Raw genomic sequence first — 12,645 nt, forward strand, 5'->3', positions numbered from 1 at the left:
TTCTTTTTGTCGCAAAGTTTGGCCAGTTTTTTGATCGTGGTGTATAGTTCTTTACTAGTTTTTATTTTGCAGCAACAATTTTTGGGGAAAAGTAGACCGTTTTTCCATTCAGGATCTGGGCCTTGTATTCTGCAAACATTTGTTTTATATTTTTCTTTTTCCAGCAGATCATAGTTAAGTTTCCAGAGTTGTTCCTGGCATCTGCATGACTGCTTCAAATCCCGAAGGTTCTGAGAGCACCAAGGTTGAGAGGGGGACAGTATTTTATTGTGAAGGGGTTTCAGTGGGTCTAGTTGATCTGCAGCTGCAGTAAGCCAGGCATTATTGTCTGAGATATCCTGGTCTAAGTTGCTTGTAATTTTAGGGGCGAAGGATTTTAAATTTACTTTCCAGTAATGAAGTTGAGCCACACTGGTGTTGAAATTGTTTACTGGCTTTAAAGCGATGTTTAGATGGAACATCACTGCGGCATGCTCTGACTATGTCAACGGTACTGACTCTGAAAAAATGAAAGGGGGGTTGTTAGTAAATATGCCCTCTAGTGTGTGGCCAGCCAAGTATGAGGGGGCAATTGCCTTTGGGGCAAGACCAAGGCTATTTATAAGATCAATCAGTTTAACAGTATCTCTGTCTTCAAGATTTTGTAAGATGGAAATTAAACTCGCTGAGTACTGTAACCTCAAAATAGACCTTTGTTTCCAACACATGACCAATAGTATCAGAAAATTTCACCTGATCCGATATATTTATAGTCCATTGAGAGAGCCTGAGGTCGTTGGAAGAGCAGACCTTTTGAAAAATAGAAAAATAATTGAGTGTGTGCGTCCCTATATCCGCACAAAATATTCATATGGCATGTATGTGTAACTTAGATTGATATGCCAAGCACAGCGCAATACTGTGTTCGTGACAGTGCCCAACCGATAAAGTGAGATGAACGGAAAGCGTATCATTGTAGATACAGGAACAGATTCCTGTAAAATAACATTACCTTGAAGAGATATTAATACTATAAAAAACACTAAATGTATCATTGTAGGTGCAAGAAAAGACTCCTGTAAAATGACAGTTCCCTGAAGTGGCACTACTACTCTCAAAATGCTAAATGTGGTGTGTCCACTATCTTCTGTGTAATGGCTTGAATATCCATCTGTCACTCTACACTATTTTGGGACGCGGGTCCTTGTCCTAATGAGCCAAAATGTTCTTCTAAAAGAGTATTTCAATCTGATTTTGAAATGTTGTATCATTTGCATTTATAGTGTTCCCGTTACAAAGGGTCTCCCGAAATGCATTGGGAATAGCAACACTGCACAGGAATCATGCAATCTGATATTTAATTGAATTGTACAATAAATGTGATATCATACGAATATTGATTATCAATTGAATGTTGGCAATTCTTTCCTTTGGTACAATTGGTTCATGTATTGTTTCAATGGCTATTGAATTGTCAGGAAATACGTTATTAACAAGGAAAACATTTGCATAATTAATTTTGAAGAAAATACTGAGAAGGTTGAATTTCATTTAAAATCCCCATTAGGGCGCAAGAAATGTGCACCGTGTCCATATGTGACAGGATCTGTACACATTCAATTTACATTTTGGATGAAGCAATATCTTTGTGTTCCATCGCCAAGGTCACAGTCATGTGGCCTGCTCTTTTCTCGGAGAAGCACTCCTTCTTTTGGCAATAGGCCCCATTGAACGATTAACTCTGTGCTTGTGCTGATATTGTCAGAGACATCACCAACTATGGCTTCATAATGCATGCCCGAACCACTAGATCCTCTATAAGAAAATTGTCTCCAAGAGCCATCTCGAAGTGTATGTGGTGGATCATTTAGGTCCACTGCAATGGGGACATAATCTGACCTAGCTGTGTGACGTATAGTGGTGGCTTTTATGTGTGCCAGGAGAGTCCAGGTAATATGGAAATTATACATACAGGCATACGTATTGTGGACCTGGGAGCAATGGGTATTATCCAAAGCACTCTTTGTTTCATTCCCTCGAGGCATCTGGCAGACTCACCTCCCCCAACCAGCTCCTGAAACCTAAACTCATTGCCCCCACCATCAAATCTCTGTTGGGAGCGATCTCTGTGACTGTCTGTGATAAGATTGAAGCCTCCTCTGATAATTTCCCCTTTGTGTACTCTAGAAGTTCAGCACTATGTGATGTAAGGAAGCTTTCTTGATGAGCTTTAGGGCATTGTATGAAAACTGTAGTGTATGTAGTATTCGCTATTTGGGCTATGATATCTAGTGTTCTCCCTGCTTTATCTGAGTTTATTTTCTTTATCGTTCTGCTGGAAAGAGCGGCTGCATAACATTTTAACCCCTGCCGCGTTTGTAGTGGTGGAGGAAACAAATTGTAATGGAAAGAAACTAGAGGAAAGTTTAGGCCAGTCCGGTCTAGTGAAGTGAGTCTTTTTGGCCATCATTCAGGAGGTTGATTATTGCACGTTGCTTAAGGGTAAATTACATTGAAGCTTACTATTTTTAGTTTTAGTCATTTCGTATTTAAACTTCTTAAAGTAATTCTTAATGACTACTACCAACAACCAATACCCCACTGTGACTATTTATAGTACCTGAGTTCAGGCTGGCCTTCCCAATCTATTACCCATTTAAGGGGATGCCTAATGCTTAGTTAGTCCATATTTCCTCTATCTCCAAGTCCCAAAGCTCATAGTTTTATGGGCATTATAGGCCTCTTTCATCAGTGTTCAGATATTGTAGAACTGGATCCCGCATTTTGCTAAATCTGAATGCCTCTCCCTTGAGTTCATATGCCACTTTTTCATGTGCCAGTACGTCACTCCAAAATTGTTAGGGTTTTGAACAGGCTCCTAATATGTGCAGTATTGTGCCCTCCTCCCCGCAGTGGTTCCTGCAATATGCTGGCCCAATCTTATTAATGGTGTGCAGCTGTGTATTTCCATCTGTTGATTATTTTGTACAAGCGTTCTTGTTCCTTGGAATCGTGAGTGAAATATTTGGGGTGAAAATAACCTCCTATTGTTTGAAAGAGAGGGTGGATTTAAGTTTTTAAGTGTTTGAAATGAGTAATGTATAAATGTGTGTTGCTAGGTGTGTTGTGGATGTGATGCTTTGAAGGACTCTCTCAAAAGTCGTAGGTGGTCTTGTGGCACCATCCCGTACATGGGGCTGTAAGACTTAATGCCCCATTTAAAGATAGCGAAATCTCTCTCTGTGGATGCCATATGTTGACGTGATATCTTTAGATGAGCAGGGCTCCCTTTTCTGGAAAAAAAGGCTTTCAATTTAAAGGAGACCCTGGTCTTCCAGTTCTTGCAAGGGCTTCTGCTTAGCCCTGGTATGAAGTTTGCGTTCCTAATTATTGGTGTCAAGAGAGAAGGGTATATAGTCAGACTTGGACGCTTTGTTAGACTAACCCACGTACTAAATGGTTACCCTAGTCACTGATGAGACATACAGATTCCAGCAAGCTGTGGTTTAGGTACTCTAAGGACTTACACTTGTAGACGGGCTGTCAGGTGTTGGTCTGTGAAGCAACAACGTTTGTTGGTGTAACCACCAAGTCATTCTATGATTTAGCGCACCTGCGCCACCTCATGGTAACTGGGTAAGTCCGGCATGCCCAGGCCTCCCTGCTTTGGGCAGATCTTATGCATATTTTGACAAGTCACTACTGCTGATCTCATATGGAATGCCTCAAATGTGGATATTATTTCTCTCTGAGCGATTCTCCGGGTCCACACACTTCTCTTGGAGCAAGATATTCTGTTCTTCGAGGATAGCATACTTTGTAAGCGCTCGCTATCGCTGGCTTGTTCCTGAAGACCTTTTTCTACATCATCCACTCGGCTCCTCGGGTCAGCTATTCGCTGTTTCTTCTCTTGTGTCTCCTTCAAATTATCTGTTTTACCGGCCTGCATGTTGTCCTCTAGCCCCTTGAAGGCCTGCAGAAGAGTCTCTAGTGACACCTTGCTGTACATAGTCCTGGAGGGTTCCTCCCTCTGCATTATCCACAATGTCTTTCTTATCGCTGTTTACTTTGACTAGACCAACCACTCTTTTGTGGAATTTTCTTTTTTTGTCCCCTAACTGGCTGTCATGGCAGAGACAGAGTGCTGACTGCTTGGAGTGCCTCCTGGGCGGTACACCATAATGCACAGACCTACCACTTTGTTGGGTGCAAGCATAGGCTATTCCTTACCTCTAGTGCTTAGATTTCTCCCTTTTCACCTGAGGTCATTTGTGAATTTGGTCAAAAAACACCATTGGGCTTGTAGGGCGAGGTCCTTTCACCCTCCAATTGTCTGTAGGGCCTCCTGATTCCAGGCGGGCTTATTTACCCCTTCCAGTGTGTTGTGGGCTACAGGATTCGCTCAAAATCAGGATGGCCCTTGTTTCCTCCAACCAAGTGTTGAATTAATTTTCTTCTCCAGTGCAGGCCCCTGGCTGAAAACGCTTTGAGGCTCTTTATTGCATTTTGTTAGGGTGGCTCGTCTAGGCTCCTGCCGCAGCAGTGTGCAGGATCCCCAGGTTCTTAGATTGGCCCACTTGGGCTAGGACCCTTGATTTCGTCCAAGTCAGGGGGTTGGGCAGGTTAATTTCCCTGCTGCATCTGTACAGTATAGGTCTCCCCATATCCCTTCTTGCTTCCGATGTAGTCATAAACAAAAATAATTGTCTAGCTTCTTTAAAGCAAGAACTTTTTATACTTTGGGGGAGAGGCCTCTGTATGGTTACTCTTCAGTATCATGAATAAAAGACATGTGATAAAGATAGTCCAACAAACGTGAACCTAATGCTGTATTAAACAATGAATTGCAATAATATTGATCATTAAATAACAAACACAGGTGCTCCACAAATTACAAAGCAAAGGTGCAGCAGCACGGTTCTTGGAGTGCCCAAACCTCTCCTTTCCACACAACTCATTGCACTAGCTTCGCTATCACAAGGCACCCACCCTGCCTGCAAGGCTGATGCTGCCTTTCCTTGGGCAGGATGCAGGCACCACTACTGCTTCTTACCTAGGTTGTCATAGCCTGTTTCACAGACATAGTGGACCAGAGGCCTACTTCATTACCATGGCGGCCGTGGTCCTCTGAGTCCTCGCCTCCTCTGGGTACTGCAGTATAGCTGCTGGAGCACTCCTCCCGTGTTGTGAGACTCTGCATTTGCTGGGGCAGCTGTCACCACTCTGGGGGAAGACAGAGGTGCTAGAAAAAACATATTTAACAGTTGGGAAAAGAGCAGAGCTCAGAGACTCACCCTATTCAATTCCCTCATTGGTCACATCCCCTAATCCTGCTCTGAACATGCGCTACTGTGCTTTAAAAAAAAAAAGTTAGAAAGAGCTTAGAACTCGCCCGTTACTTACCATTGGTTGGCTCCTGCGTCGCTCTCGTTTCCTTGCTTGCTATTGGGCGGTGCCTCCAGTTTCCTTTTTTGCTTCCAGGCCCTTCTTCGTCCCTTCATGTACGTGCCGTGGAAAATGGACCAACTACTTTTTCCTGTGGCCAGTGTCCTCCATTGGCCAAATGCTCCTTAAGGTATTACGTTTTTTGTATTTACTTGTTGGCACCCCTGTTGTTCTCTTTACTCCACCCACCCGTCCCCTTTGTTTCCCACCCACTTCTAATGTTGTTTTATTTTTTTTCTTCCAGGCTTACAGCGCAAACTCAACCCGTAGGTATTGGAGTGCTTTACATGAGCACCATTAACTTTACACAAGGACAAATTCATTTTTTATTTTTTTCAATTTTTTTTCTTTGACCCAGGGAGTCTGAATGATTTGCCCAGATTCACAGGATGTTGAGCCGATGCCGACATTGGAACCTGGTTCCCAAGTTCTTCAGGCAGCTGTTCTCGCTGTGATGCTACATCCTCTTTTAAAAAAAAATATTTTAAAGCCAAATAGCTTGCGCAGAGCTATTTGGCTTTGTTACTGTTTTTAAAGATGTTGTACAGCAGCTCGGTATGTTCTGCAACATGACTTAAGGCTAAACTGGCGGTTACCCATCGGATAAAAAGGCCAACTGGGGCGTCAGAAGCTTCATAGCCAATGCGGCCACCGCCTGGTATTCCCTTCCCTTACAACTAAGACTCCAGACTAATTTAATGGCTTTCAGAAAGGCGTTAAAAACCTGGCACTTCACAAACTAGGTGCTAATTAATTGAAGTCGGTCTCTCTTCCTCAGTATTTATCAGTAGGTTCTTTATCTTGGTGCCAGGACACCTCTTTTGGTAACAGTTGCGCTTTATAAATGCAATAAATATAAACAAACATAAACATAAGGCAAACAAAATAAAGTGCAATGATGAGGTCAACGTTGGCAGCGCCATAGCACTTTTTTATTAGGTCGAGCCTCGGCAGTGCATGCGCTGGTGTGAGGCATGCAGTAGTGGAGTATGGCTGTGAAGGCCCACCCACTCTGCCCATCTTTTTAATTGGCTTGTCATTGCCCTTTGTAAATGCTGGCTTCCAAGTCGTTATCAGGCTTGTTAGTCCATCCTTGGTACCGCCTTGTCTGCATTTCTTACCTCCCATAACGACTTGACCTTTTACTGATCTTGTTACATGGTCTGCTTTGTCTTGGCTGTGAGCACTGTTTTGTTTAATGATTTGCCCCTATTCCAGCCACTAGGTCGCAGTACGCCGCCCCTATTTACTTATTAATGGCGGTCCGCTTTAACTATAGCAGCCGCATTTCTTTAACTTACTAATGGCAGTCCGCTTTAAGTATAGCAGCCGCGCTTACTTACTTATTTATTTTTGTTTACTAGCGTCCTTGCAGTGCTTTCAAATCCATGGAGGCCATGCCCCTTTCTTTAGACAAGACGTTGCTATTAAAGTGAAAGATCAGCATGGGCACTTTTACAAAACATCAGATTGTCAACTTGACAAACAGATGCTATTTGTTTGACAAAGCGTTGCATGCCGTGGCTTCACTTTAATGTAGGCCACACCCCTTTCTTTAGACTAGGATTGTCTAAAGAAAGGGGCGCAGCCTCCATGAAAGTGAACGTGCTGCATGGGCGCTAGTAAACAAAATTAAATTTGCTATGCAATATGTGAGACCTATTCCATTGCAAATGCTGGTTTACTTTTGAGTCCTGTTGCCCAGCAGCAACTGCTGTGTGCAGCATCTTTAAAAAAACAATAACGACTATTGGCTTTGCCATTGCTTGTTAAAGACATGTTGCAGTCACTACACTGCCGTGGAGAGCCTGGACATGGGAAGCAAGGAATGTAAAAGGGGCAAGTATGAAAAAGTAACATGAAAACTAAAACGATAAAAGACGTCCAAGATCTCCTTGGGGTACATGGAATTTAGGAGGTTAAAACAAGAAAGTAAATAACTTCAAATAGGAGCAAACGCCAAGGGTTCAAGCACTCTTGTGTTAGACGTTATCTGGGAAAACAAAACTGCTGTTGCCTGTTACGTCTAGGGGTCTCTTTACTTGTATCAATCCACATAGAATAGTGATTACAGTGCAAAAGAAAATGTTTATGTAGTCTCAAAAAAACAGTTTTATTTATCACTTGCCATATCTCCAAAAGGGAAAGCTTAGCTAAACCTATTGCTTTTACTTTTGTTACTCAGCCTTAACAGATCCCATCCCTCATACCTTTTTAAAACAAAGGGTAAGAATAGCGTACGATTTTTGAGATGTATGCAAACCTCCTAACAGGATGTGTTCTACCTAGGATGCCAACAAAGAAGCCATATTGATCCCTGCCTGAAACTCCAAACACAGGAAGTACATTAATTTTCTTTTACGGTAAGATTTACTATGGCTTCCTTTCTCCCACGCTTAGAATCATCTTCCATGTTGCTCAGTATTCGCTGGCTTGCCGCATAAATGATCAGTGACGGCTAAAGTATATCTGAAAGAGACACGTTAGTGATAGATTCCTTACTTTAGAATATCTCCAGGCGTCAGACTGAATCCGGAAAGTTTTTTCGTCCGCAGTACACCTGCACGTCGGTAGGCGTCATACGACTCCGCTTTTGTCGCTGGCACCGTAGTCGCCAAGATGACGTCGCTGGAGCTACTTAGACGCACCCACGCGCGCTGGCGTCAGTTCTTTCTTTTTGTGCACCAGCAAGCACAGATCCGAAGAAAGCGCTACCCCCAGTACTTTTTTGACTGAGTTTTTTTGGGGACTTTCGTCTCTGTTTTCAAGTATATATCAATCTACAGGTGCGTAGGGATGCCCGGTTTTAAGTCCTGCGCGGCCTGTCCACGTACGATGTCTGTGGCGAACCCGCACCGTGAGTGTCTCTACTGTCTGGGGTGCGACCACGACTCAGTCGTGCCTCCACTTCTGGGTCATGGCTCCGAAAACTGGAACGGTTCCGAAAGTGGCTTGAGGCCCAGGAGTCTGTTCAGCGCCATTCAAGGTCCCGGTCCCGAGGGAAGCCGGGGGATCGGCCACGGAGCCATCATCATCATTTGAAGTCTTCGCACTTAGTCCGGTAAGGCGAAGAAGCATTGTCGCTCTTCGCCTTCCCCATGCCGGTCGCGGGATGTGGCTAAGGGTGGAGGTGGCGCTGCACCTGTGGCTCCGGTGGAGCCTACGCAGTTGCCAATGGCCTACCCGCCCTTTCTGGGTCCATCGGCGACTCTGGCCCAGCTGCAGGAGTTCCTGTCAGCCATGGCACATGTCTTCAGATGGTCCGGCCCGCTGGTGCCCCTTCGGGCCCGGCTGGGGGTCCTTGTCCTTCAAAGTCGCCGGCTCCGTCCCTGATGCTGGAGTAGTCGGTGCCGAGGGACCCCGTGGATCCCCGTCCATGCCAGTTGGCCCTGTATGACCTCCACCGGCATTGACGTCGCCGGCCGCAGACACTGTACCCGGCTCCCTCCCCGGTGTGAGACAGGTGCCGGAAGGGTGTCGACCAACGCTGATTCCGAAGCCGTTTGGGAATTTCTTTTCCTTTGTCCACCTACCTCCGTATGTTCCACCTGTTCCACAGGCTGTGTAAGACGGGGAGGACTGGGAGTGGTCTGAGGACCCTCTCGCAGCCCGATTCTAGTTAGACCCGGACTGGGATGAGGATCTGGGGAATGCAGGTGACCAGGATTATGCTCCAGAACCTGGCACACTGTCTTTTTCTACCATGGCTACGGAGGAGGGTGGATCATATTCTATGGTGTTGCGTAGGGCAGCCGAGGCCCTCCACTTCGAGCTCCCTACTGTGGCCGTCAGGACTAACCTCCTGACAGAGGTGCTTTGCCAGATTCTGCTGCTATGGAGCCGCTGCTGCCCTTTAACGATGCACTCTCAGGCGTTCTTTTGGGTTCCTGGTCCAGGCCCAACACAAGGGCTCCTGTGGACAAGAACGTGGAATCCAAGAAACTGGAGCAGTTTGGGAAGAAGATTTTTTCGTCCGCCAGTTCAGGCCTGAGGTCTGTAAACACTGCATGTCTCTTGGGCCGTTATTCCCATTTTGTGTGGGATATGGTTGTGCAAGTGCTGCCTCAGTGTTCGGTGGAGGCTCGGACAATACTTTCCCAAACTATTGCTGAGGGGAGAGACGCAGCCAAGTTCACCATCCGTTGTGGTCTTGACACTGCTGGGCAGGGCGATATAAACGACGGGGATACTACGCCATCACAACTGGCTGAGGACAAATGGCTTTTCTGAGGATGTCCAGAACACTTTGATGGACGTGCCCTTTGATGGCACTTGCCTGTTCAGCGATAAAGCAGATTGCGCGTTGGAACGTTTTACGGAGACACAGACTACGGCCAAGTCCTTAGGCCTTTCGATCACACTCACTCCTTCCGCTTCTGCTTTTTGCTCCTTTCCTTTCGTGGCCAAGGAAGGGGCGCTCAAAAACATTAGTTTCAGAGCCACTGGCCTGCGCAGCAACAGTCTCGGCGCAGCCGCGGATGTGGGATCCGCAGAGGCGGGTCACGGGGCCAGCTTGTTTGTCAGTCCACCACCCCCTCTGCAGCCACTGCCTCCAAACCTTCCTAGTCCGGTATTTCAGGCCCACCAGACGCCAGTGGGTGGCAGGATTCGCCATAACCTCCACCACTGGCGCATCATCACATCGGACAAGTGGGTTCCTCAACTTGTCCTAAGGGGTTACTCCCTCCTCTTCGAGACTACCCCTCCAGCCATGCCACCACAGTACCACCGCATGTAGGGGGATCACTTCACACTTCTCCTGCAGGAAGTTACGGCCATCTTGGCCAACGGGGCCACAGAGCGCGTTCTGACGCCTGAAGTAGGTTGTGGTTGTTACTCCCTCTACTTCTTGGTTCCAAAGAAGGACTGCATCCTATCTTGGACCTTCTGGATGTCAATCACTTCCTCCGAAAGGAGAAGTTCAAGATGCTCAGGTCTTGTCTGCCCTCGACCCGCAAGACTGGTTGGTAGCGTTGGACCTGCAGGAAGCTTATTTTCATATCCCTGTCCTGCCGGCACAACGGCGTTACCTGCGATTCATGGTAGGGCAGGAGCATTTTCAGTTTAGTGCTCCCCTTCGGCCTTACAAGCACCCTTCCGGTGTTCACGAAAGTGATGCCGGTGGTCGCAGCTCATCTGCGCAGATCATCGGTTTCAGTCTTCCCCTATCTCAACGACTGGCTGTTGAAGGCGGGCTCGCCCCTGGCAATCGTCTCCCACTTCCAGACCACGGCCGACCTCCTGCATTTGCTGGGGCTCTCCATCAACGCGCCGAAGTCTCACCCGAGTCCCTCTCAGAAGCTCCTCTTCATCGGAGCAGTTCTGGACACGGCACAGTTTTGGGTCTATCCTCCCGATCAGCGAGATGATTCAGATCTTTCAGCCCTTGTCCCGGGTTTCGGTCAGGACGACCTTGAGGCTGCTGGGCCTCATGGCCTCCTGCTTCCTGCTCACCAACCATGCCTGATGGCATATGTGGGCTCTGCAGTGGGACCTGAAGTTCCAGTGGGTGCAGCATCAGGGGAACCTGTCCGACTACATCCAGATCTCGGAGGGCACTGCACAACAATTGCAGTGGTGGCTCACGAATCAGCATTGGGTCAGCGGCAGATCCCTCTCCCTTCCCCAACCGGAGCACACAGTAGTGTCAGATGCGTCCCTCCTGGGATGGGGCGGCCACATGAGAGGCGGAGATCAGAGGCCTCTGGTCTCCGGCGGAGTGCGGGCTCCATATCAACCTTCTGGAGCTTCGGGTGATCCTTCTTGCTCTGAAAGCATTCCTTCCCTCTGTCAAGGGGAAGGTGGTGCAGGTGTTCACAGACTATACCACTGCTGTGTGGTATTGCAACAAACAAGGTGGAGTTGTGGACCCTATGTAAGGAGTCTCTGTGCCTCTGGACATGGCAGGAACGTCCAGGCATTTCATTGACGGTTCAACACCTGGCAGGTTCTTTGAACGTCAGGGCAGACAAACTCCGCCGCCGGTGCCTGATGGATCACGAATGGCGTCTTCACTCTGAGGTGGTGCATGGTCTCTTTCGACAGCGGGGAGAGCCTTGGTTAGATCTGTTCGCCACTGAAGAGAACACGCAATGTCAGCTGTTCTGCGTTTTGGAATTTCCAAGGCGGCACTCGCTAGGCGACGCTTTTTGTCTCGAGTGGAGCTGTGGTCTTTGTACTCCTTTCCGCCTATACCACTTCTGCCCAGAGTGCTGAAGATCAGGCGTGACCGGGCCCAAGTCGTTCTTGTGGCTACAGACTGGGCTCGAAGAGTTTGGTATCCCAAGCTACTCATTATGACCATAGATCCCCAGGTCCGACTGCCTCTTCAGGAGGATTGTCTGTCGCAGCAGCAGGGGACGGTCCTCCACCCAAACCTGTCCAGCCTCCACCCAAACCTGTCCAGCTTCCACCTAAACCTGTCCAGCTTCCACCTATATGCGTGGAGATTGAGCGGCGACAGTTAATTCCATTTGACTTGCCTCCTGAAGCCTGTGATGTCATTCTGGCAGCCAGGCGTCCCTCCACTAAATCGGTATATGCCTGCAGGTGGAACAAATGTGTGGCATGGTGCTCAGCAAAGGCTGTGGATCCCCTTTCTGTCCCTCTATCAGAGGTCCCTTTGTTACTTCTTTCTTTGGCCCGGCAGGGCTCTGCTCTGGGCACTATCAAGGGCTACCTTTCTGCAATCTCGGCCTTTCGCAGGATTCCTGATCAGCCCTCTCTTTTCAAGTCCCCTGTTGTCAATAGATTTCTCAAAGGCATTACTCCCCTTTTCCCTCCTATTCAGTTTGTGATGCCGCAGTTAGACTTGAATCTGGTACTTACTTTTTTGATGTCCTCTCCTTTTGAGCCGCTCCACAACTGTCCTCTTCGTTTTTTTTTTTTTGTAAAACAATTTTTATTGCAGAGTTCAATGCAAGTAATACAACAGATTTGCAAGTAGTGTTATGCGGGACCTTAGATTCCTTTGCTTCTTCCGGTTATCATGCACACAGCCTTATAACCCGCATCCCGGAGGCCGGGTGGCGTCTCTCGTATTGATAACATCCTTCCAATCGCTTAGTGCAGTCATTCCCAGTGGTCTACCGCTTTCTGCTTTTAACTTTTATCATCATTCTCCCCCCCCCCCCAGCATCCGGCAGATATTTGCTGTGTCCTCTGTTACAACTGCGGCGCTTCTCCCTCCCTCTTCCCTCCCTCCCCCGGTGTCTTGTGCCT

At 47.3% G+C, this 12,645-nt stretch overlaps 1 protein-coding gene across 5 annotated transcripts in view; it reads left to right on the forward strand.

Annotated features, from left to right (window-relative positions):
* The window catches only part of GATAD1 (GATA zinc finger domain containing 1), a 170,415-nt gene that overhangs the window by 66,893 nt on the left and 90,877 nt on the right, over nucleotides 1–12,645 (forward strand). For 2 of the 5 annotated variants that reach the window (XM_086941859.1, XM_086941857.1), the window contains exon 2: nucleotides 7,714–7,787. The exons of 1 other annotated variant lie outside the window; for it this stretch is intronic. The gene's annotated coding sequence lies outside the window, so the exon portion shown is untranslated. Of the gene's footprint in view, nucleotides 1–5,460; nucleotides 5,555–5,668; nucleotides 5,695–6,594; nucleotides 7,788–12,645 lie in introns of those variants that run through there. 2 more of the 5 variants (XM_086941858.1, XM_086941856.1) reach the window with 2 other exon arrangements.

Source organism: Lissotriton vulgaris, chromosome 10 (genome assembly GCF_964263255.1).
Source record: "Lissotriton vulgaris chromosome 10, aLisVul1.2, whole genome shotgun sequence".
NCBI classification, from domain to species: domain Eukaryota; kingdom Metazoa; phylum Chordata; class Amphibia; order Caudata; family Salamandridae; genus Lissotriton; species Lissotriton vulgaris.